We start from the raw sequence: 9,821 nt of genomic DNA, 5'->3' as shown, positions 1-9,821 counted from the left end.
AATAGACAACTGCTTTTATTGTTTTGATTTCAACACAAAATTTCACAGCAAATAAAAAAGTGAATGGGGGGGGGGGGGGGGGGGTGTCCCTTTATGCCATTATTCTTTCAAGCCTTTTTCTTTTTTTCAGGTATTCATTTCTTTTCAAGTTTTTCAATTTATTATTGCTCAGTAACATCACCCCCACTAGATTTAAAATTCATAGATAAATGCCACCTTTCTTCTATCTGTGTTCTCTTACACATCATTGGTAAGTAGCAGATTATGGCTCAGTCCAAGCTTGTCTTTTCAATTTCATTCTCTCCCTAAGCATTTCCTTCAAATAAGACATGTATACATGTATTTTAGTAAATGTAGATCCACAAAATACTTTGACTCCTTTATAGGTTGAATCCTCAGGCTCCCATTTAACTTACTGAGTGCTGATCATGACTTGCCACCTCCTCACTGCCCTCCACTGAGGTGGGGAAGTGATATTATCCCAATTTTACAGATCAAGCTCCAGCCCAGATCCTAAACTATTTAGACACCTAACCAAAAGGTTGGATTCTTGCCTAACATCCTACAGGAAGCCAGTGGTAAGTAGAAAACTCATCCTATACCGCTGAACTACTGACTTACACAATGATGAGCCTTGCTGTAGAAAACAATCAGGTGCTAAATGCTGTAGAAGCTAAGAATAAATGTCATATATGCACTATTTATGGGAAAACAATGAAGCCAGTATGACAAGCACTTATACTGAAAAAGGGGGCACTGTACAATATATGTGTTGTTAACATCAATTGAAAGTTAGGGAAAAGGGTACCTGACAGATTGAAGGTATCAGTGCCATTTGCAGAGCGAGTGGATGTGTACTGGCATTCCACATAGTCCGTGGTCAGAGTTGATGACAGCCTGTTATATATTTTATCCACTGTTTCTTAAAACCTTTTGAAAACAAAATGGTAATATTTTAAAACAGTTCTGGGGCAATTTTGATTGGGCCTCCCACATAAAGAACCTCTCATTTATTTTATGTCAAGACTAAAAATATGCATAAATTACAGTATCCAGTCTTTATTTGAAGACCACAAGTCATGAAGACTCTAGGTATATTTTTCTCAAGAATTTAAATCATAATTTTAATCTGAGTTAATCAAGTTTCATCAGTCACCCATTAGATCTAGTTTTACTTTTTTCTCACAAACTAAGGAACTACATGCTATCAGTCATTTACATAGCATTTTTACTTCTGCAGGTGATTCTACACTAAGATCAAGCCATTTGTTAACATGCTTTTAGATTAACTGAACATCTTTTAGTCACTGTATTTATTAAGACTAATGTGCTATAGGTCACATGGACACTTTGTGGCAATAAAAGTTGAATACCATTTCTCCTTGTATAATCACTGCAAATATGTTTTCTTCATGCAGTTATCTCCTATTAACAATTATTGGCTTCTGAAGAAACAGGCAATATGTTTAGCTTACTGTGGGCCTGTAAAAACTGTGTAGGAAATAGGCCAAAAATTACACGGGCTTTTCCTTATACCATAAAAATCTACAGAAATAAATGCCAGACTGTGTAAATGTCACACACACATAAGTTACAATAAACAAAAAAATATAATACCTGATATGAAATGTATTACTAATGTAAATATAAATAAAGATTCTTAATTGCTTTCAGTAATCATAGCAGGGTAGGTACTGTCTGGTAAGTGTTCACTAGGTCAGCTGCAGTATTATGCAAACGTGGCTGTATCACTTGAGCCCTGAATGTCTTTTGGGACTTGGGAACACAAAGTACAGACATCCTTAAAGTGTGCCTTAGTACTAGAATGATTCAGGCTTTGAGATCATCAGAGAGAAAGCGATTTAGGACATACCATACCTCAACTCAAAAATCTTAGGGAGTAACATGAATATGCCAACGTGGCTTTTGTCAGGCTGGCAGAGCCTATATAATACACTAGTGGGTGGAATTACTCCCTTTACTTTTACTTCTGGGTGAATAAATTATATTAATATTTTATGTTTCTGAAATTACTACAAAAATTATAGAAATCTACAGTACTAAAAACATTAAATAGCTTACTTTTATCTTTATGGCTACACACCAGATATTTTTGTAATAGTACAGCAGTGACAACTATTCATACTACCCTACTGTCTAGTATACAGAGCAACAGTAAATTGTTTAATTTTTCTTAATGTCTTCTTGCTTAGCTCCATAAGTGGCTATAAAGTTCATGCTCTTACATGGTTTAACAAGTCAATACTTCAAAATAGGAAATGCAGAATCATTCGTTTATATTCCACATTCAGCTTTACCTCTTCTTTCTTTTTTTGATTTAAAGTGTTTGTGTGTCTATTAACTACAAGGAAAAAAAGTATTCTTACAGGATTCTCCAGAGTAGAGGCATATACTGAAGTCCCTAGCGCATATGTTTTTGTTCAAGTAATGAGAAATCTAGGTAATAAAAAGCTGGCATGCTATCTCAAAGATATATGTCTAGTTATCTCAACACCTAGTGCATACACTTTTGGGGTGTGCTATAGTGTTCCAAATGACCTTTATCAGGCAGGCCTTTTTGCATTCGATGGTACCTCTGTAAATGTAGCTTTTGCTTTTGGGAGAATGGCAAGTTGGTTTTGCAGAAGACAGTATCAAGGTATTGATCACCTTAATTTCCTCAGCAATTATAAATTCTGAAAAAAAAAGGCATAACTATAAGAAACCAGAGGAACAGAATTATTGATATTAGCAAGTTTACTGATTTTTAAATAAAAATACATAAACAGTGAACTTGAAAACCGAAGTGCCATCTTTGATCGCATATAGAGCAAGGGATAAATCTCACGGTGTCTGGTTTTCAACTGTACTCTCTGCAGTCAAAAAGGCAAGATATTAAGTACTCCTTACTACAAAGAAAGCATATGGCACAAATAATCTGTCATCTATTTGACAGCTTCAGCTACATGCATAGGTGTTGCAGCTCAGTCTCTCGGGCAAACACCACATTGTTTAGAAAAGCAGCAGTACAGTGCATATCCATGCTGTGTACTGCCTAGCAGCAAATGGAAAATATCTAATCTTGTTGCTCTGGAGGGGAAAGTCATACACTTAAATAAAGCTCCAACAAATGAAAAGCAAGGCAAGCTCCACAGAAGACTGCTTAACCTGAATTTGCCAATACTTTTCATAGACAGCCTTGACCAAGTAAGAAGACTACATTGCACTGAGAGTGATTTTACTATAAAAACTGAAAGGTGCAGATTTGCCCTTTGGAAAGCTGTTTTGCTGATACTGTGTAATACAAAGCAAATATAGTCTAGATTTCTTAACACCTTTTAAAACTATATGAACAGAACATGAAGTGTAAAATACATTATTACATAGTATTATTCTGATCTTCACATTGATTCAGGTGTGAACAGATGCATTTTCATGATTAAGAATCAAATGGGTAGGCCTCCTAAAAGAAATAACAGAAAGAGCCATAATATCTTTGATAAGAGTATTCATATTGACAACTAAGTGGAATTGCCTTACTCCATGTGAGAGTTCTTAAAAAGCTAGAATTATTGCTATTAAATTAATTTGTTTGCCTTAGATAACAAATTAAGAGCAAGATTTTTTTTTTTTCTTTTCTCATAGAAGATTAAAAAGAAAATCCCTGGCAGCTGGTAATTTTTTTCTTCCTATTTCCAGATTGGGCAATAGTTCCGAGAGACTCTACTTGCAACCGTGTTCTGTTTGATGCTGTACATAGAAAGGACAAGAGCTCCCCGCTATAAAAAGCTTACCATGAAAGCTCAAGAGAGGGCAAAGCCAGGCATTACAGAAAGACAACACAGCACAAAGGACACAATGAGACAATATCAACCATCACAACAAGCCGTAAGCATAGACAGCAATTGTCATTTATCATGATCATTTTTGGGGTAAACAGTATGGCAAAGCGGCTTTTTAAAGATTAATTTTAATGCAGCTGAGGTAACCTAAGAATACATACAGGTGTGAGATGAAGAACATGAGATAGTCTGCTGCCTGCCAGGAGCCCAGATCAGAGATATCACCAGGAGACTTCCCAGCCTGGTATGGCCCTCGGACTGCTACCCCTTACTGCTCATCCACGTGGGTGGTGACGAAGTTGCAGTGCACAGCCCAAGGGTGATTAAAAGAGACTTCAGGGCCTTGGGACGGTTAGTGAGGGAATCAGGGGCACAGGTTATCTTTTCCTCCCTCCTTCCAGTTGTGGGAGGTGGCATTGGTAGGAACAGGCGGATCCAGTCTCTTAGCACATGGCTCTGTGGCTGGTGCCACCGTCACAACTTTGGGTTCTTTGATAATGGGACAGCCTACATGGCACCAGGCTTGCTGGCAACAAATGGGAGCCACCTTTCTCAAAGGGGAAAGAGGGTCTTCGCTCAGGAGCTTGCAGGGCTCATTGACAGGGCTTTATACTAGATGTGAAGGGGGAGGGGAAATATATCAGGCTTGCCTGTGACAAGCTGTGGGATGATACGCAATGGTTAGAGGGATGGGGTGCTACTGTAAGCCCTCAACCTATTGCGCAGAGGCATGATGGGGATGCTGCAGCACAGTTGAAGCCTTGCAGAGATGAGCCGGGGGCTGCTGAGATAGTTAGAGCTCACAAGGAAACCTTTGTGAAACATCCCAAGGGAAACAAGGGATGTTCCACTAAGAAGGTGACACGGCCAACAGCCCAGATGAAATGCCTCTACACGAACGCACACAGCATGGGGAACAAACAGGAGGAGTTGGAAGCTGCTGTGCTACTAGAAAGCTACGTCATAATTGCCATAACCAAAACCTGGTGGGACGAATCCTACAACTGGAATGTGGCTATCGATGGCTACAGGCTGTTCAGAAGGGACAGGCGAGGAAGGAGGGGCGGAAGCATTGCCCTCTACGTAAAGAAATCAATACAGTGTGAAGAGCTGTCCCTGAAGAATAGCAATGAGCAGGTCGAAAGCTTATGGGTAAGAGTCAGAAACAGAGGCAACAAAGGGAACCTTGTGGTTGGTGTCTACTACAGGCCGCCTGATCAAGGGGAGCCTGCTGACGAAGCCTTCTTCCTCCAGCTCTGGGAGGCTTCACGCTTGCAGACTCTTGTCCTGCTGGGGGACTTCAGCCACCCCAACATTTGCTGGAAAAGCAACACGGCGAGCTGTAGGCAATCCAGGAGATTCCTAGAATGCACAGACGACAACTTCCTAAGCCAGGTAATAGACATCCCTACCCGAGGGGATGCAATACTGGACCTGATGGTCACCAATGCAACTGAGCTCATCGGTGATGTCAAGACTGGAGGCAGCTTGGGCTGCAGTGATCACGTGTTGCTGGAGTTCACACTCCTGAGGGACATGGGAAAAGTGAGGAGCACAGTCAGGACCCTAAATTTTAGAAAAGCAAACCTCCAGCTCTTCAAGGAGTTAGTCAGAAGGACCCCCTGGGAGACAGTCCTCAGGGACAGGGGAATGGAACAGAGCTGGCAGAACTTTAAGGACACCTTCCATAGAGCACAAGAGCTCTCAGTCCGCAAGTGTAAGAAATCAGGCAAGGAAGGGAAGAGACCAGCATGGCTAAGTCGAGACCTGCTGGTCAAACTAAAGAGCAAGAGGGAACTGCACAGGCAGTGGAAGCAGGGACAGGTGTCCTGGGGGGAATACAGGGAAACTGTCCAGTTGTGTAGGGAGGGTATCAGGAAGGCCAAGGCACAGCTGGAGCTGAATTTGGCAAGGGACATAAAGAATAACAAGAAGGGCTTCTACAGGTATATCAACCAGAAAAGGAAGGTTAAAGAAAGCATACCCCCCCAATGAACAAGAATGGCGAACTTGTATCAACGGACGAGGAGAAGGCTGAGGTACTCAACAACTTCTTTGCCTCACTCTTCACCGGCAACCTCTCTCCTCACCCCTCCCAAGTCAATGGACCAAAAGATGGGGACCAGGGGGGTAAAGCCCTTCCCACTGTAAGGGAAGATCAGGTTCAAGACCACCTGAAGGACCTCAATGTACACAAGTCTATGGGACCTGATGAGATGCACCCCAGAGTCCTGAAGGAATTGGCTGATGTAGTCACCAAGCCACTTTCCATGATATTTGAAAAGTCACGGCAGTCAGGTGAAGTCCCTGCTGACTGGAAAAAGGGGAATGTTGTGCCCATTTTTAAAAAAGGGAAGAAAGGAGAACCCTTGGAACTACTGACCTGTCAGCCTCACAGCTGTGCCTGGGAAGATCATGGAGCAGATCCTCCTAGAAGATATGCTCAAGCACATGGAGGACAGGGAGGTGATTCGAGACAGCCAGCATGGCTTCACCAAGGGCAAGTCCTGCCTGACCAACCTAGCGGCTTTCTATGAAGGAGTGACTGCATCAGTGGACAAAGGAAAAGCAACGGATGTCATCTACTTGCATTTCTGTAAAGCGTTCGACACAGTCCCCCACAACATCCTTCTCTCTAAATTGGAGACATATGGGCTTGATGGGTGGACTGTTTGGTGGATAAGGAATTGGCTGGATGGTCACATCCAGAGGGTCGTGGTCAGCGGCTCGATGTCCACATGGAGACCAGTGACAAGTGGAGTCCCTCAGGGGTCTGTACTGGGACCGGTGCTATTTAACATCTTCATCAATGACATAGACAGTGGGATTGAGTGCACCCTCAGCAAGTTTGTAGACAACACCAAGCTGAGTGGTGCCGTTGACACACCAGGAGGACGAGATGTCATCCAGAAGGACCTGGGCAAGCTGGAGAGGTGGGCCTGTGTGAACCTCATGAGGTTCAACAAGGCCAAGTGCAAGGTCCGGCACCTGGGACGGGGCAACCCCCGGTATCAGTACAGGCTGGGGGATGAAGAGATTGAGAGCAGCCCTGCGGAGAAGGACTTGGGGGTACTGGTGGATGAAAAGCTGGAAATGAGCCAACAATGTGCGCTTGCAGCCCAGAAAGCCAACCGTATCCTGGGCTGCATCAAAAGAAGCGTGGCCAGCAGGTCGAGGGAGGTGATTCTGTCCCTCTACTCTGCTCTGGTGAGACCTCACCTGGAACACTGCATCCAGCTCTGGGGCCCTCAGCACAAGGATATGAACCTGTTGGAGTGGGCCCAGAAGAGGGCCACAAAAACAATCCGAGGGCTGGAGCACCTCTCCTAAGAGGCCAGGCTGAGAGAGTTGGGGTTGTTCAGCCTGGAGAAGAGAAGGCTGCGGGGAGACCTTATTGCAGCCTTTCAGTACTTAAAGGGGGCCTTTAGGAAGGATGGGGACAATCTTTTTAGCAAGGCCTGTTGTGACAGGACAAGGAATAATGGGTTTAAACTAAAGAAGAATAGATTTAGACTGGATACAGGGAAGAAATTTTTTTACACTGAGGGTGGTCAAGCACTGCAACAGGTTGCCCAGAGAGGTAGTGGAGGCCACATCCCTGGCAACATTCAAGGCCAGGTTGGACGGGGCTCTGAGCAGCCTGATCTAGTTAAAGCTGTCCCTGCTCACTGCAGGGGGGTTGGGCTAGATGACCTCTGAGGGTCCCTTCCAACCCAAAGCATTCTGTGATTCTATGAAGAACAGGAGTGGGAACAAAGGTTCTTTTTTGGAACATCAAAAGGGCAAGAACTTTATATTTATTGTGATGGAGAAAAGGGAGCTAAGAGATACACATGGAGAGAAGAGATGGTTGACACAAGCAAAGCAATAAACTAGAAGTGCTCTGCATATCTGTCCCTTGAATGGGAATAAGCAAAGCAAAGTTGTCTTTTTACTAGTAAAAAAATGAAAACCTAAACAAAAATGCCAGTTATGTAATTGAGATATGTCTGTTGAAAGATATACGTGGATAGAAAAGGACCTGTTAAGCAGAAGGCATCAGCACATTCAGATCCAGTATGGATGCAAGAATCTATTTTCAAGGCCAGACTGACAGGAAAGATGTTGTATTTAAAAAAAAAATTAAAAAAAAAAGAACAACAAAGAAAAGAAAAGGTGAAGCTCTTGGAAGAATGATTAAAAGCCTTATTTCAAACTCACAAATATTAAACATCTGAAGATCAGTGGTGTTACATCAAGACCGGAGTTTGCTCAGAAATAGTCTGCTCCAGCATGGAAGGATAAAGCCTGTACATCGTTAATACGACGGTAGCAGTTGAACATGTTTGAGTGTAAGATTACTGAAAAATAAGTTGTGAAAGGAGAAAAATAGGAAACCAAGAATGGGGACAGTAATTGTAACATATAACATATGTAGCAACAGTAATAGGGATAATGAGATAAAACTGATTTATAACTATATAAAGTTGGTACTGTACAGTCTCCCCCTACTTTATTACTAACACTGCTTCCACATTCAAGTTGAAAGATGTGTTGTAAAGCTGTCCACTCTGCCTACCTAATGCAACTTCTCTTGTACATTACTTACACTCTTAGTTTTGAAATAAATAAATATTGTATCTAAGAGATCAACACTCATAGAGAAGAGACTAACTCAGACAGTAGCCATCTGCAAGTGTCAGCTTTGTTAGGTCATGAAACATGGATGTTCCTATATGAAATCCTATAGATTTCCTATAACATGCTGTCTTTCTAGCTTTAACTCCCATCATTGTTTTTTCACTGTCATTCCTAAGAAAAAAATTTTTTTAATGCAATTGCATAAAGAATGCTTGGTGAATCTGTAAATACCTCTAACCAAATAACTGATACACAAAGTGGAAATCCTACTCAATCTCAGCTAACTGGTAGCTTCTTGCTACACCTTTTTCTGTTTACACTGTTACGTACATGCAGGACCTGTACCAACTCAAAATCAGGCATCCCACAGCTGTCAAAAATGATATCAACTGTCATTGACAGCTGGAATTCACAATGGTCTCAGAAAAACTTGCATCTGATATTAAACAGCATCTTATTCTCTGTTCCCTTGCCCATACATTTCATAGGATGAAGGCTAAATTAATCTGTAAACTGCACAGCAAGCTCTTGGTAGAAAATGTATTTTGCAGGTATATATTACAAAAAATTAGCAAGAACACAGTAAAGCAGAAGGTCAGTTATATACCATGATCATAAGCATCTTGAGCATCACACCATGGACATACACAGCGCTATTTTGGTCACTCACTTATCAGTACTCATTTTTCAAATCCCACGTATGGGATGGAAGTAGAACTTTCTCCTGTCTTTTGCATTTCACATTCCTAGTTCTACCTAATCTTTCAATTTTTAGGCAGTTTTCAGGATGTTATTTTTGGTTAATACCTGTGAGAACTGCTCTTTCTAGAAAATCCTCTATATGGAATTATGGCATCTCTCCATAATTGCTGTCAAATCATGTCAACTACTTATTCTGGAAGAACTTGGAGATGACCCGCTGCCTGCTAGGACAGATATAAACACAGAGACATAACAGCTTCTGAACACAGGTAAATGCCACATCACTCAATATTAAAAACAGAAATAAGATGCCAGAAAAACTTTTGAAAGTTAGAACCCTTTTAAGAAAAGTAGAAGTAATTAAGGCCTGTAATTTTCAGTCAGTTGAAGCAGACTCCTCTGAAGTAGAGATTACTCATAATCTGCAGCTGCAACAAAGACCCATGTCATTTCCATTCATTTTATTGGAAAATTTAGAAAACCCTTCTCTGTGCATATAAATTTCTCCTATTGAACTTATTTAAATTGATAGGACTGATGTAGCACAAAACAGTACAAGACTATTTAAGATGCATATCAACTTTTTTTGATTCTCAGTCATTAGCAAATGCCTGCATGCAGTTTTGATTCTCAATTCTAAAGATAGCTAATTTTAGA

This window comes from Pelecanus crispus, chromosome 9, assembly GCF_030463565.1.
Source record: "Pelecanus crispus isolate bPelCri1 chromosome 9, bPelCri1.pri, whole genome shotgun sequence".
Classification (NCBI taxonomy): domain Eukaryota; kingdom Metazoa; phylum Chordata; class Aves; order Pelecaniformes; family Pelecanidae; genus Pelecanus; species Pelecanus crispus.
This window is presented reverse-complemented; position numbering follows the sequence as displayed.